The sequence below is a fragment of the Arachis ipaensis genome, chromosome B9 (assembly GCF_059453495.1).
Source record: "Arachis ipaensis isolate K30076 ecotype BB chromosome B9, ASM5945349v1, whole genome shotgun sequence".
NCBI classification, from domain to species: domain Eukaryota; kingdom Viridiplantae; phylum Streptophyta; class Magnoliopsida; order Fabales; family Fabaceae; genus Arachis; species Arachis ipaensis.
The window spans coordinates 34,526,169-34,542,773 of record NC_142444.1 but is presented as its reverse complement, the minus strand read 5'-3'; the positions used below and the strand labels follow the sequence as shown (position 1 = coordinate 34,542,773).

Genomic DNA, 16,605 nt, shown 5'->3' with positions numbered 1-16,605 from the left:
GCTTGTGAGATGAATCTTTCCATCATCCATGACTCAGAGGTGGAAGCAATTGCCTTCCCTTTCCTCTTTCTAGAGGTTTCTCTGGCCTTAGGTGCCATAAATGGTTATGGAAAAACAAAAAGCTATGCTTTTACCACACCAAACTTAAAATGTTTGCTCGTCCCCGAGCAAAAGAAGAAAGAAAGTAGTAGAAGAAGAAGAAAATGGAGGAGATGGAGGGAGATATGTGAATTCGGCCAAGGGGGTGTGATGTGTGAAAAGGAAGGAGTGATGGTTTGAATTTGAGTGGGTGGGTGTAGGTGGGTTGTATGATGGTTGTGGAAGAGGTATGGAGGTGATTGGTGAAGGGTATTTGGGGAAGAGAATTATGAAAAGGTGTGAAGAGGAGAGAAGAAGTGGTGGGGATCCTGTGGGGTCCACAGATCAAGTGGGGTCAAGGACTTAACATCCCTGCTCCAATTAGGCGTGTAAAACGCCCTTGCTGTGCAATCCTGGCATTTAACGCCAGGTAGATGCTTGTTTCTGGCGTTAAACGCCAGCTTGGTGCCTGTTTCTGGCGTTAAACGCCAGACAGATGCTTGTTTCTTGCGTTTAAACGCCAGACTGCTCTCCTCTAGGGTGTGCTGTTCTCAATGCTGTTTTTCATTCTGTTTTTGATTTTTCAGTAGTTTTTGTGACTTCACATGATCATCAACCTAATAAAACACAAAATAACAAAAAGAAAATAAAATAGATATAATTAAATAACATTGGGTTGCCTCCTAATAAGCGCTTCTTTAACGTCAATAGCTTGACAGTGAGCTCTCATGGAGCCTCACAGATGTTCAGAGCATTGTTGGGACCTCCCAACACCAAACTTAGAGTTTGACTATGGGGGTTCAACACCAAACTTTGAGTTTGGTTGTGGCCTCCCAACACCAAACTTAGAGTTTGATTGTGGGGGCTTTGGTTGACTCTGCAGTGAGAGAAGCTTTTCATGCTTCCTCTCCATGGTTACAGAGGGAGATCCTTGAGTCTTAAACACAAGGTTGTCCTCATTCAGTTGAAGGACCAATTCTCCTCTGTCCACATCAATCACAGCTCTTGCTGTGGCTAGGAAGGGTCTTCCAAGGATGATGGATTCATCCTCTTCCTTCCCAGTGTCTAGGATTATGAAATCAGCAGGGATGTAAAGGCCTTCAACCTTTACTAACACGTCCTCTACTTGTCCATAAGCCTGTTTTCTTGAGTTGTCTGCCATCTCTAATGAGATTTTGGCAGCTTGTACCTCAAAGATCCCAAGTTTCGCCATTACAGAGAGTGGCATTAAGTTTATTCCTGACCCCAGGTCACATAGAGCCTTCTCAAAGGTCATGGTACCTATGGTACAGGGTATTAAGTATTTGCCAGGATCCTGTTTCTTTTGAGGTAATTTCTGCCTATCCAATGCATTCAGTTCATTGGTGAGCAAGGAAGGTTCATCTTCCCAAGTCTCATTACTAAATAATTTGGCATTCAGCTTCATGATTGCACCAAGTTACTTAGCAATTTGCTCTTTAGTAATTTCTTCATCCTCTTCAGAGGACGAATACTCATCAGAGCTCATGAAGGGCAGAAGGAGGTTCAATGGAATCTCTATGGTCTCTAATTGAGCCTCAGATTCCTTTGGTTCCTCGAAGGGAAACTCTTTATTGGTCACTGGACGTCCCAGGAGGTCTTCCTCACTAGGATTCACGTCCTCCTCCTCCTCTTTGGGTTCGGCCACACGAAGTAAGGTAATGGCCTTGCACTCTCTTTTTGGATTCTCTTCTGTATTGCTTGGGAGAGTACTAGGAGGGGTTTCAGTGACCCTTTTACTCAGCTGGCCCACTTGTGCCTCTAAATTTCTAATAGAGGACCTTGTTTCATTCATGAAACTTACAGTGGCCTTAGATAAATCATAGACTATATTTGCTAAGCTAGATGGATTCTGCTCAGAATTCTCTGTCTATTGCTGAGTGGATGATGGGAAAGGCTTGCTATTGCTAAACCTGTTTCTTCTACCATTATTAATGCCTTGTTGAGGCTTTTGTTGATCCTTCCATGAGAAATTTGGATGATTTCTCTATGAGGGATTATAGGTGTTTCCATAGGGTTCACCCATGTAATTCACCTTTGCTATTGCAGGGTTCTCAGGATCATAAGCTTCTTCTTCAGAAGAGGCCTCTTTGGTACTGTTGGATGATTCCTTCAATCCATTCAGACTCTGAGAGATCATATTGACTTGCTGAGTCAATATTTTATTCTGAGCCAATATGGCATTCAGAGTATCAATTTCAAGAACTCCCTTCCTCTGAGGTGTCCCATTACTCACAGGATTCCTTTCAGAAGTGTACATGAACTGGTTATTTGCAACCATGTCAATGAGTTCCTGAGCTTTTGCAGGCGTTTTCTTTAGGTGAATAGATCCACCTGCAGAATGGTCCAATGACATCTTTGATAATTCAGACAGACCATCATAGAATATATCCAGGATGGTCCATTCTGAAAGCATGTTAGAAGAACACTTTTTGGTCAGTTCCTTGTATCTCTCCCAAGCTTCATAGAGGGATTCACCTTCCTTCTGTCTGAAGGTTTGAACATCCACTCTAAGCTTGCTAAGCTTTTAAGGAGGAAAGAACTTGGCTAAGAAAGCCGTGACCAGCTTATCCCAAGAGTTCAGGCTGTCTTTAGGTTGAGAGTCCAACCATATTCTAGCTCTGTCTCTTACAGCAAATGGGAAAAGCATAAGCCTGTAGACCGCGGGATCAACCCCATTGGTCTTAATAGTATCACAGATCTGCAAAAATTTAGTTAAGAACTGAAAGGGATCTTCGAATGGAAGTCCATAAAACTTGCAATTCTGTTGCATCAGAGAAACTAATTGAGGTTTCAGCTCAAAATTGTTTGTTCCAATGGCAGGGATTGAGATGCTTCTTCCATGTAAATTGGAATTAGGTGCAGTAAAGTCACCAAGCATCTTCCTTGCATTGTTATTATTTTCGGCCATGTCTCCTTCTTTTTCTAAAATTTCTGTCAGATTTTCTCCAGAGAGTTGTGCTTTAGCTTCCCTTAGCTTCCTCTTCAGAGTGTTTCAGGTTTGGGGTCAGCTTCAACAAGAATGTTCTTATCCTTGTTCCTGCTCATATGAAAAAGAAGAAAATAGAAAAGAAGAGGAATCCTCTATGTCACAGTATAGAGATTCCTTATGTAAGTATAAGAAGAGAATAATGGAGGAAGGAAAAGATAAGAATCCAAACACAAGGGAGAGGAATGAGTTCGAATTCTTGGGTGAAAGAGGGGTGTTAGTAGATAAATAAATAATTAGAAACAGACGAGGAGAAGAAAAATTCAAAAATTAAATAAATTAAAATAAAGGTATTTTTGTTTTTAAATTGAATTTAAAATAAAAAATAAAAATTAAAGTTCAAAAATTAAGAAAGGAAAATTGAATCAAATTAAATTAAATTTAAAACAATTAGTTAATTTAAAAAGGAATTTTGAAAAAGAGGGAAGGAATTTTCGAAAATTAGAGATAGAATTAGTTAGGTAGTTTTGAAAAATATATGATTGAAATAGTAAACTTTTTTCAAATCAAACAAGAAGTTAAGTGATTAACTGAAAAAGATTTGAAAATCTAATTTTGAAAAGATAGGAAGTTAGAAAAGAAGTTAGAAAAGATTTTAAAATTGATTTTGAAAAAGATGTGATTGAAACTTATTTTGAAAAAGATTTGAAAAAGAAATTTAAAAAGATTTGATTTTGAAATTAAAGTTGATTACTTGACTAACAAGAAACTAAAAGATATGATTTAAAATTTTAAAGATTGAACCTTTCTTACTAGGCAAGTAACAAACTTAAAATTTTAGAATCAATCACATTAAATGCCAATAAGATTTTCGAAAATTATGAAAAAGCTTTTTGAAAATTAATTTTGAAAATTTCAAAAATTATGAAAGAAAAATGAAAAAGATTTGATTTTTGAAAAAGATTTGAAAAAGATAGAATTTTTAAATTGAAAATTTGATTTAACTTATAAAAAAAACAACTAGATTTTAAAAATTTTGAAAAAGTCAACTCAAATTTTTGAATTTGATGAGAAGAAAAAGGGAAATATATTTTTTTGATTTTTTGAATTTTAATAAGGAAAGAGAAAAACATCAAAAAGACTCAAGACATAAAAATTTTGGATCAAAACAAAGGAACCATGCAAGAACACTTTCAATGCAAAGATGAACACCAAGAACACTTTGAAGATCATGATGAACATCAAGTATGTATTTTTGAAAAAAATTTTAATAAAAGAAAATATGCAATACACCAAACTTAGAAATTTTTAATATTTAGACACTAAGAATTCAAGAATGCATATGAAAAACAAGAAAAGACACAAAACCAGAAATTTGCAAAGATCAAACAAGAAGACTTACCAAGAACAACTTGAAGATCATGAAGAATGCAATGCATGAATTTTCGAAAATTTAAAGGAAAATTAAAATACATGCAATTGACACCAAACTTAAAAACTGACACAAGATTCAAACAAGAAACATCAAATTATATTTGTGTTTATGATTTTATTAAATTTTTTTGGATTTAATTATTTTGGGAAAACAAAAAAGAAATTTTTTTTTTGTATTTTTCGAAAATAAGAAATAAAAGAGCTTAAAAATAAAATAAAATTACCTAATCTGAGCAACAAGATGAAAGGTCAGTTGTCCAAACTCGAACAATCCCCGGCAACGGCTCCAAAAACTTGGTGCGCAGAAATCGTGACGGTTCATTCCTTGGTAACGGCGCTAAAAACTTAATACGCACGTTCATGATCTTAGTTCTTTGTCACAACTTCGCACAACTAACCAGCAAGTGCACTATGTCGTCCAAGTAATAAACCTTATGTGAGTAAGGGTCGATCCCACGGAGATTGTCGGCTTGAAGCAAGCTATGGTCACCTTGTAAATCTCAGTCAGGAGGATTTAAATGGTTATGGTGAATTGACAATAAAAACATAATTAAATTATAAACTAGGATAGAGATACTTATGTAATTCATTGGTGAGAATTTTAGATAAGCGTATAGAGATGCTTTTGTTCCTCCTGAACCTCTGCTTTTTTATTGTCTTCATCCAATAATTCATACTCCTTTCTATGGCAAGCTGTATGTTAGGCGTCACCATTGTCAATGGCTACATCCTGTCCTCTCAGTGAAAATGGTCCAATGCGCTATCACTGCATGGCTAATCATCTGTCGGTTCTCGATCATACTGGAATAGGATCCATTGATCCTTTTGCGTTTGTCACTACGCCCAGCACTCGCGAGTTTGAAGCTCGTCGCAGCGATCCTTCCGGGATCCTACTCGGAATACCACAGACAAGGTTTAGACTTTCTGGATCTCAAGAATGGCCGTCCATGGATTCTAACTTATACCACGAAGACTCTGATTAAGGAATCCCAGAGACATTCATTCAATCTAAGGTAGAACGGAAGTGGTTGTCAGGCACGTGTTCATAGGTTGGGAATGATAATGACTGTCATAATCATCACATTCATATTGAAGTGCGAATGAATATCTTAGAATCAAAATAAGCTTGAATTGAATAGAAAAATAATTGTACTTTGTATTAATTCATGAGGAACAGCAGAGCTCTCCACCTTAATCTATGGTTTGTAGAAACTCTACCGTTGAAAATATATAAGAGCAAGGTCCAGGCATGGCCGAGTGGCCAGCCCCCATAAAGGTCTAAGATAGCATAAAACTGATCAAATATATCTAATACAATAGTAAAAGGTCCTATTTATATCAGACTAGTTACTAGGGTTTACAGAAATGAGTAAATGATGCAGAAATCCACTTCTGGGGCCCACTTGGTGTGTGCTTGGGCTGAGCATTGAGCTTTACACGTGTAGAGGCTTCTCTTGGAGTTGAACACCAGTTTGTAACCTATTTCTGGTGTTTAACTCCACTTTGCAACCTGTTTCTGGCGTTTAACTCCAGAATGCAACATGGAACTGGCGTTGAACGCCAGTTCCCGTCATCTAAACTCGGGCAAAGTATGAACTATTATATATTGCGGGAAAGCCCGGGATGTCTACTTTCCAACACAATTGAGAGCGTGCCATTTAGAGTCTTGTAGCTCCAGAAAATCCACTTTGAGTGCAGGGAGGTCAGAATCCAGCAGCATCTGCAGTCCTTCTTCAACCTCTGAATCTGATTTTTGCTCAAGTCCCTCAATTTCAGCCAAAAAATACCTAAAATCACAGAAAAATACACAAACTCATAGTAAAGTCCAGAAATGTGATTTTTTATTAAAAACTAATAAAAATATACTAAAAACTAACTAAATTATACTAAAAACTATGTAAAAATAATGCCAAAAAGCGTATAAATTATCCGCTCATCAGTGTCAAAATTCTCGTTTTAATGAGCTATATCCTAATTTAATATAAAATTCATATTTCTAATTTTCTCGATTAGAATTTAATTTTTTTAGTTAATTATTCGCTAATTTTGTGGGGTATACAACTTACAATAAGACAAGCAAATATCCAAGATCAAAATTGGGAATGAAAATTTCTACTATAAACCCTAATAAAAACCCTAAGAGAGAAATGGAAGAAAACTATCCTAAACTACTCCTACTCCTAATAATGTTGTAATGTGTGTCGTTGTTGCCTTCCCCCAAGTGTTCTCTCATGATATAGAATGATGTCCCCTTCATATACACTCTAAATCAGCTTCAGTACTTCCAAAATTGGGCCAAGAGGCCCCCAAAATCGCGAGCCACGTGCTTCATTAATGAAGTCACGCGCTGAGATGTGTGCATACGCACACTTGAGTATGTGCTCCTCCTTTATTTTCTTCATGTGTTCTCCCTTTTTGCAAGCTTTCTTCCACTTCTACCAAACCGTTCTTGCCTAATTGACCTAAATTCACTTAACAAAACATATCACGATATCGAACCGAATAAAAGTGGAATTAAATTGATCAATTTAAGCACAAAAATGCATGTTTTCATATTTAGGTCCAATTTAGAGAGAAAACACAAAAGCATGCTATTTTAGTGAATAAGCGTGGGTTTATGTGGTGAAATCCATCTAATTCAAGCTAAAATTTACGATCAAATATGGATTTCTTAATTCCCCTACACTTAAACAATAGCATGTCCTCATGCTAATCACAAACATGGAGAAGGATCAATGGATAAACAACTTATTGAATGCAACTATCCATATGCTTGCAAGTATACTAAATACAATCTATTTCAATCTATACTATAGTTCCCTATTGAATTGGAGAAAGTAAACAAACAAATTTTCAAGCAAACATATAGACATATAGGGCTAAACAAAGAAATAATTCAATGCAATCACAATCCAAAGAATTGATTCGAATTTCAAAACGAAGCAACTTGCAAGAAAACACAAAATAAGAAGTGGAGACATAAAATTGAGCAATCGAACCCCTCACCGGATGTATATATACTCTAATCGCTCAGTGTTTAGAGTTTAATCACTCAAGTTTTCTCTAATCATGCTTTCTAGTATTTGCTATTCATCTAACAATCAACAATTATTTGATGCAAGAATACAAATATCATGAGGTCTTTTTAGGGTTGTAATGGGATTAGGGTTAAGGTGGGATAAATATGGCTAAGTGGACTAAGAGATTGAATCCTTGATTAGCTTAAGTATCCAACTCAACCTATATCAATTAAATCATAAAAATGCATTCTAACCACCCGTTACTTTCTTTTTACACATTCAAATCCACATATGTATTTCTTATTCATTTTTCTTTTTTTTTTGGGCAACCTTTGTCCCCTTTTTGCTATATTTTTTTTTCATTTCATTTTTTTCTTTATTTTTTATTATTTTTTTCTTTTTTCCATGACAAATGCATATGGTTAAAGTAAATTGATACATGAATGTACACCCATTTTCTAAATTTTTTCAATGCATACCTAAAAACAAACTTTTTTTTCATTCACCACCAATGTTCTTCCACAAATTTTTTCCCACACTTAAATAAAACACACTCCTCAATCTAAGCTAATCAAAGATGCAATTCAAGGTAATTTATCGTTTTTCACTTAGGGTTGTGATGTGCTAATAATTAGAATCAAAGGGGATTAAAAAGGCTCAAAGGGGGTTTCGATGGTAGATATAAAAGGTATGGCTATATGGGTTAGTAAGCTTAACTTCAAAAATGGCCTCAATCATGCTAAATGCATTTAAAACATCAAATAATGGACATACAGAATTAAGCAAATCTAAGATCACAATCATAGAAGGAGCATAGCACACAAGAATAAAATAGTGGTTAAAATATGCAACCACACATTATAGGCTCAACAACTCACAAGGTTGTTTGTTCTGTCTTTCTTCTATGTTCCACAAAACAATTCAAGCAAGTCTTAAAAACAATTTTCCGAATCAAATCAATGGTATGCCCTAAAAGAGATCTCTTGAAAATTTTTGTTGTTTTCATCAAAATTATTTCCTATGTATGTATGTATATTGTGATGGATGCAATTTCAAACATTCCTAGTTCTTTTCCTAATTTTCACTATCCAAAAATCATCATGAACAATTAGGACAAAATTGAACTAGGCACTATATTATTCACAACATCCAATCACTTTCTATCTATAGCATATATACCAACTAAAAATACAAAATGCAATAGCTCGAAATAAAACTATGAATAAGCTAAGATATATATACCAAAAGAAAGTGCAATGCAATAGTCAAAAGTACTCCAAATATCCACAAGAAACATAATAAAAGAAAACAAAATAGAGTGCAAAGTGTTCGGAAAAGAAATTTACACCCCAAAAATCGCGAGTCCTCCCCCACACTTAAGTGTTGCACGGTCCTTTGTGCATGTACACAATCTGGGGAGATAGAAGCTCTAAGTTCCTCCACCTTCAGCTGCTGGACGCGGGGGGAGGCGGGGGAGGGGGGAGGGGGCTCGGGCTACTGTATAAAACAATTAAATAGAAATTGAGGAAGAGTTCATATGGGTGTGGTATGATAAAAGACAATGTGTATATTCTAAATATGCGCACGGTTAGAACATACACATTGGCCGGTTAAATCGGCAACCACACAATCAAAAAGTAAGCATGAGTTCCTCAATTAAATGGCAATGAATAAGCATCAATCAAACACAACCAAGATTAGGCAATTGCAACAAGAGTGAATTGAATTTAGAAAATATTAGATATTGAAATTGTGCAAGTGAAAGCGCAAGAATAATATAAAATAGCACAACAAACAATAACCAATTCAATGATGAAAAGAATACTACTTATTCATCCTCAAGAATAATGAAATAGTCACACGGACAAGGTGCTTGTTGCAAAAAGTGACAAGCTTGATAAGAATCAAGTCAAGTCAACTCAAACAAATGCAAAGCATTAAAAAAAAATAAGTACCTTGTTATATAATGATATTGATTTGAAAACTATGATGAACAAGTAATTCAATTTAATTCACTAAATTCAATATGCACTTGTTAAAAATTTTACCAAATATGAAGTCAAATGTCAATTTTCATATTAATTTGGTACTAGCAACTCAAAGCAACCAACAAGTATATTATTGAAATTTCAATCCAAAATAACATCATAATCATTCAAAAGTGCACAATTCTTGATTAGAATACCAAACAAGGATATAGTCCAACACATATGGTAGCTACAACACATGCATTAAACTAAAAGTTTATTCAGTCATTTAAGCAAACACTTGGTATGCAGTACACATATTTATCAAATTTTCAAGTCAATTTCAATCAACATTCAGCCCGATAATCAGCAATAACACTTGCAAGCATTCTAATCAACAAACAACTAAACTAAACCTAATATAATTACTAAAATCAAAATAAAATGCAATTAAAACTAATTAGAGTAAGTAGAAAACAGGGCAAAAGCAAGAACCTAAGTCAAGAGAAGTGAAGAGTAAGGGGAGGTGGTGCAGTGGCACTAGGACACCACCGCCGGAGTCGCGGTGGTGATGCTTTGCCGGGGATGGAGATGCGGTGAGCTCTGGCACAGGGCCACGAAGAAGTTGGAGAGAGAGAGAAGAAAGAAGAAAGAAGAAAGAGAAAGAGAGAGGGGGCAAAGCGGCCCGGTAATTGTGGCGCCGACGGTAGCGGTGTCGCCGGAAGAAGGATGGGTGGGGAGGGAGGTAGTGTTCCGGATTGGGTTGGGTTGGGGTGAATGAAGGAGAAAGAAAAGGGATGGGGGTGGTTAAGGCGCGATAGGGATTCTGTTTCAAATTCACGTTCAAAACGTGACTTGTGCGTACGCACAATGTGCGTACACTAGGCAAATCAAAGGGTTTTCATACACACAATAGGGTGCGGACACACCCAGCAGGAAGGGTAATAACGGGTGTGCATACGCATAGGCTGGTGCATACGCACAAAAGGCTTTTTTTTTAGCAAAATGGGTCATGTGTGCATGCACACAAAAGGGAAAAATGCCTGGTGTGCGAGCACACAAGTGTGTGCAGACGCTCCTGGCAATGAGGCTAAAACGCAGTGTGCGTACGCACAGGTGTGTATGTATGCACAAAACTCTGTTTTCGTAAAACTCTATTTTCACAAAAATTTTTAAGCCTCTAAGGATATCAACATGATATTCAACATACACTTTCACTTCCCAAAGACATTTTTATTTCCCCAAAGACACATGATCAAACTAGAATGCAACTAAATTAAGCTAAGCAAGATAAGCAATTATTCAAGGAACAAAAGCTAAAAGAAGGTAAGGGTTAGAAGGATATTACCATGGTGGGGTGTCTCCCACCTAGCACTTTAGTTTATTGTCCTTAAGTTGGGCATTTGGGTGAAGCTCACATCAAGGAGGCTTGTGCTTCCATTCCTCCCTGAATCTCCACCCATGCTCGGTCTTCATTTGTCCTCCGGGGTCCCAAATCAAGCACATAAAGCTTCCAAGAATTAATTTGGCTTCTTTGATGAGATTTCTATCTTTTTGCCGACTCACATCCCTTTCTTCACCATCTAGCACTCCAAGAAGCATTTGAAGTTAATGATCCGTCTCCAAGATAGCATATTGATGTGGGCCGATAAAGCTCATTGGTGAAATTGTCACCCACTCAATTTGCTCTTGTATAAGGACCTTCACTTCTTGGTAGTTTAACTCTTCCTCATCAATATTTTCTAGCTTTTCTTCATCAACCTCCTCTAAGTCTTTCTCATCATCACTTAAATCAAATTTTGGAGGTTGTGTGAAGTACACATCAACATCCCCTTCAAATTCAATGGAGGAAGGTTCATGAAGATCATTGAGGGGATTGACCAAGGTGGATAAAAAAACATTGATGATGGAATCCACTTGATCAATTTTCATCAATTCTTCATTTACCTCCTCTTGTGCTTTATGTCTTAACTTTTCATCTTCCACTTGATTTTGTGGTGGCATGAATTCCCACACTTTGTACAATTGAACCAGTAAGTGTACTAGATCGTCCAAGTAATACCTGAATGAGTCAGGGTTGATCCCACGAGGATTGTGATTTGAAGTAAGCTATGGTTATCTTGTAAATCTTAGTCAGGCGGATAGAAGAGGTAGGTTTGTTGTTTAAATGCATAAAAGAGAATACTAGGTTGATATGTTTATAATGATAAGAAGATGGTTAAGGCTTGGAGACGCTTTGTTCTTCTGGATTAATACCGGTTTTACTGTCTTCTTCAACTGTGAATGATTTCTTCTATGACAGGCTGTATGTGATCAACGCCAGTTGAGAGGTCACCAACGCTCCTCCAGATCTGAACCCCAGGGTTAGAGTGGATCCATTCTGATTGAGGGTGAAGCTCCTACAGTCCATTCTCCTTAATGATCCTACTCAATACGCAATAGACAAGGTCAAATCTTTTGGATCAGAGAATACTGTGCTTTTGGGTTCTAGCCTCTACCACAAAGACTCTAATCTCCCCATACCTCGGCTGAACTGATGTTTCGAGAAGTCCCCAACGAAGTCGTGGATTAGCCGTCTAAGAGATGTATAATCAAGCTAGTGGTTCATCATTGTCTGATGAAAGACTCACTTTGAACCCATGTAGAATCAGATAACCTTGTACCAGTTCAACGCATTCATAATGATGAAGAACGAAGATACATCTTAGAACACCGATTGAAATAGAACAGTAATACTTTTATTAATCCATAAAACTCAGCAGAGCTCTTCCCCTCTACCTAGGAGGTTTAGAAACTCATACTGATAGAAAATGCAATGTGAAAAACAAAATATGGCTGGTAGAGATCCTAAACAAGTGTGATCTTCTCCTTTTAATACTAAACTAATGACTAAGGATTACATAAAAAGGGTAAAACAGTCTTTTAGTGTTAAAATCTACTTCTGGGGCGCACTTGGTGAGTGTTTGGGCTGAGCTTTGATGAGATCTACGTGCTAGGAGGCCTCTTGGGCATTGAATGCTGGCTAGGGGGTCCTTTATAGGCGTTGAATGTTGGTCTCTTCTCCTTTGGGCGTTGGACACCAGAACAGGGCAGGAGGCTGGCGTTGAACACCAGTTTTGGGCCTTCAATTCTGAAGCAAAGTATAAACTATTATACATTGATGGAAATCTCTAGATGTTAGCTTTTCATAGCTATTGAGAATGCCCCATTTGGACTTCTGTAGCTCTAGTAAAGCTCTTTCGAGTGTAAGGAGGTCAGATCCAAACATCATCTACAGTGCTTTCACTGCCTCTGAATCAAAAATTTTGCTCTAACTCCTCAATTTCAGTCAGAAAATACTTGAAATTGCATAAAAACACACAAACTAAAATTAGAATCCAAAAATGTGAATTTTGCACTAAAACCTATGGAAACCTAATAAAACTTAAACAAAACATGCTAAAAACTATATGAAAAAGATGCAAAAAAGCGTATAAAATATCCGCTCATCACAACACCAAACTTAAACTGTTGCTTGTCTCCAAACAACTAAAAACATAGTAGGATAAAAAGAAGAGGAATCTTGCTAGTTCAGAAATTTAGACAAAATAACTTTCGTTGCAAGTATAGTCCAAACCGGCAATCGATCCTCTCAATCAAAGTTTAAAATATAAGATTGTCACAATCCAAAACAAATATAAACTGGGAGTTTTAAATTCTGGGTCGTCTCCCTCGGACAATGCAAATTAGGTGTACATGCTCTTGGTTGTGAAATACGGGGGTTGTCAATCATATAACAGAAATTTAAAAGAACTAAAGAATAAATGAACTAGCAATGGATCAAAAGACTATTAATGCAAATTAGAAAAAGATAAGGTCAAAACTACTAAAAATGTGATGAATGCATAAAAGAGCCTTGACTTAGGAATGAGAATTAAGGAATCCTATCATTGTTATAACCACAACTATGGCATTTATGATGAGTTAATCTCACTTCGTCAACCCTAACATCGAGGAGTAAGTCAAATAAGCATAATTGACCTTAATCCAAAAGTCCTAGCTAACTTACTAATTAACGTAGTGAAAAGCTAGCGTTAGTGGAAACAAGAGTCAACTAACAACCCAAGAATTACCACTAAATGTTGGACATTATGACTCTAGTATCATAGAGACTCATTTCCCAAGCTAAGGAGTAAAAATCTACTCAATCAAGCATATGGAAATCATAAAACATCAAATTCATCGACCAAAAACTCAAGAAATAAAAATTGCATATATTAACAAAGTAATTTGAACTAGAAGAAGATGTAGCAAAACTAGTGTAATTAAAGAGGAAATTGAAGACTACTTACAATAAGACAAGCAAATATCCAAGATCAAAATTGGGAATGGAAATTTCTACTATAAATCCTAATAAAAACCCTAAGAGAACAATGGAAGAAAACTATCCTAAACTACTCCTACTCCTAATAATGTTGTAATGTGTGTTATTGTTGCCTCCCCCCAAGTGTTCTCTCATGATATGGAATGATGTCCCCTTCATATACACTCTAAATAAGCTTCAGCACTTCCAAAATTGGGCCAAGAGGCCCCCAAAATTGCGAGCCACGTGCTTCATTAATGAAGTCTCGCACTGGGAAGTGTGCGTACGCATGGTGCACGAATCCCCACACTTTGTACAACTGTTCCAGCAAGTGCACTAGGTCGTCCAAGTAATACCTGAGCGAGTCATGGTCGATCCCATGAGGATTGTGGTTTGAAGCAAGCTATGATTATCTTGCAGGTCTTAGTCAGGCGAATCAAGAAGTTGTTGGTTTGAATTCGAAGATGGAATTAAGTTGATATGTTTACAATGATAATGTTAAATCTTAGATGGTTAAGGCTTGGAGTTGCTTTGTCCTTCTGGATTAACTCTGGTCTTACTGTCTTCTTCAATTGTGAGTGATTCCTTCAATGGCAGGCTGTATGTGATTGACGCTGGTTTGAGCAACCGCCAATACTCCCCCAGATCTGAACAATAGGGTTAGTGCGCATCCAGTCTGATTGAGGGTGAAGCTCCTGCAATCCATTCTCCTTAATGATCTTACTCAAAACTCCACAGACAAGGTCGAATCTTTCAAATCAGAGAATGCTGCGCCTTTGGATTCTAGCCTCTACCACAGAGACCCTAATCTCCCCATACCTCGGCTGAACTGGTGTCTCGAGAAGTCCCCAACGAAGTTGTGGATTAGCCGTCTGAGAGATGTATAATCAAGCTGGTGGTTCGATGCGTTCCAGTCACGTATTCACACAAACCTAAGTAGTCACGGGTGGTTGTCAGGAACGCGGTCTTAGTATGATAAACAGAGCTGATTGTCATGGATCATCCCATTCACCATGTTGAAGAATGAATATACATCTTAGAATTGAATCAAACACGGTTTGAAGAGAAACATTAATACTTTTATTAATTCATAGAACTCAACAGGGCTCCTTCCCTCAACCTAGGAGGCTTAGAAACTCATACTGATAAAAAATACAATGATAGAATTCAAAATATGCTGGAAGAGATCCTAAACAAGTGTGATCTTCTCCCTTAAATACTAAACAATGACTAGTAAGGGTAAAACAATCTTTTTAGTGCTAAAAGCCACTTCTGGGGCCCATTTGGTGAGTGTTCGGGCAGAGCTTTAATGAGATCAACGTGATATAAGGCTTTTAAGGCATTGAACGCTGGCTAGGGGATCCTCTTTGGACATTTGGACACTGATCTCTTCTCCTTGGGCGCTGGATGCCTGAAAGGGGGCAGGAGGCTGGCATTGGACGCCAGTTTTGGGCCTTCTAATCTGAAGCAAAGTATAGACTATTATACATTTCTGGAAAGCTCTGGAAGTAAGCTTTCTATAGCCATTTAGAGCACTCCATTTGAACTTCTGTAGCTCTAGAAAAGCTCTTTCGAGTGCAAGAAGGTCAGATCTGGACAGCATCTGTAGTGCTTTCTCTGTCTTTAAATCAGACTTTTGCTCCAGCTCCTCAATTTTATCCAGAAAATACTTGAAATTGCACAAAAACACAAAACTCAAATTAGAATCCAAAAATATGAATTTAACACTAAAACCTATGAAAATTTAATAAAAATTAAACAAAACATGCTAAAAACTATATGAAAATGATGCCAAAAAGCGTATAAAAAGAAGATTAAGATACAATAAATCTCAGAGTTTCTAATGAAGCTCAGTTTTAATTAGATGAGTGGAACTTAGTAACTTTTTACTTCTGAATAGTTTTGACATCTCACTATTCATTGAAACTAAAAAATGTTGGTCTCTTTAGGAACTTAGAATCCAGATGATATTATTGACTCTCCTAGTTCAGTTCATTTTGATTCTTGAACACAGCTTTCAGAGTCTTGGCCGTGACCCTAAGCACTATGTTTTCCAGTATTAGCACCGGATACATAAATGCCACAAACACTTTAACTGGGTGAACCCTTTTGGATTGTGATTTAGCTTTGCTAGAATCCCCAGATAGATGTGTCCAGAGTTCTTAAGCACGCTCTTTTTGCTTTGGATTATGACTTTAACCGCTTAGTCTCAACCTTTTCACTTAACACCTTCACACCACAAGCACATGGTTAGGGACAGCTTGATTAAGCCGCTTAGGCCAGGATTTTATTCCTTGTAGGCCCTCCTAACAATTGATGCTCAAAGCCTTGGATCTTTTTACCCTTGTCTTTTGGTTTAAAGGGTTCTTGGCTTTTTCAATCTGCCCTCTTTTTCCTGTATTTTTGGGCAGTAATAGATTTTTCTCTTTTTTTTCGCATGCATATATCAATTTTTTTTTCTTTTGCAATATGCTTTTTCTTTTTCTTTTTGCTGCTTTTTCTTGCTTCAAGAATCAATTTTTGGATTTTTCATATTACCAATAATACTTCACTTTCATCATCATTCTTTTAAGAGCCAACATTCTAAAATTACAACTTCAAATATGCACTGTTTATTCATACATTAAGAAAATAAAAGCAATGCCACCACAATAAGATAATTGAACTATTCTTACTATAAACTTGAAATTCATGTATCTCTCAATTCTTTTCAAATAAAATTTTCGTTTTAAGCAAGGTGAGAGATATATGGAATATTTTACAACTTTAAGACATCAATACAAATGATCATGCAACAAGAACAAGAGGACAGATAAA

General features: G+C 36.7%; 1 non-coding gene across 1 annotated transcript; it reads left to right on the top strand.

Moving 5' to 3' along the window:
* The first annotated feature begins 2,506 nt into the window (after positions 1 to 2,506).
* On the top strand, positions 2,507 to 2,614 carry LOC148544260 (small nucleolar RNA R71). Its single transcript, XR_015900293.1, has one exon. It is a non-coding gene; the product is annotated as a small nucleolar RNA R71 (small nucleolar RNA).
* Positions 2,615 to 16,605: the final 13,991 nt, after the last annotated feature.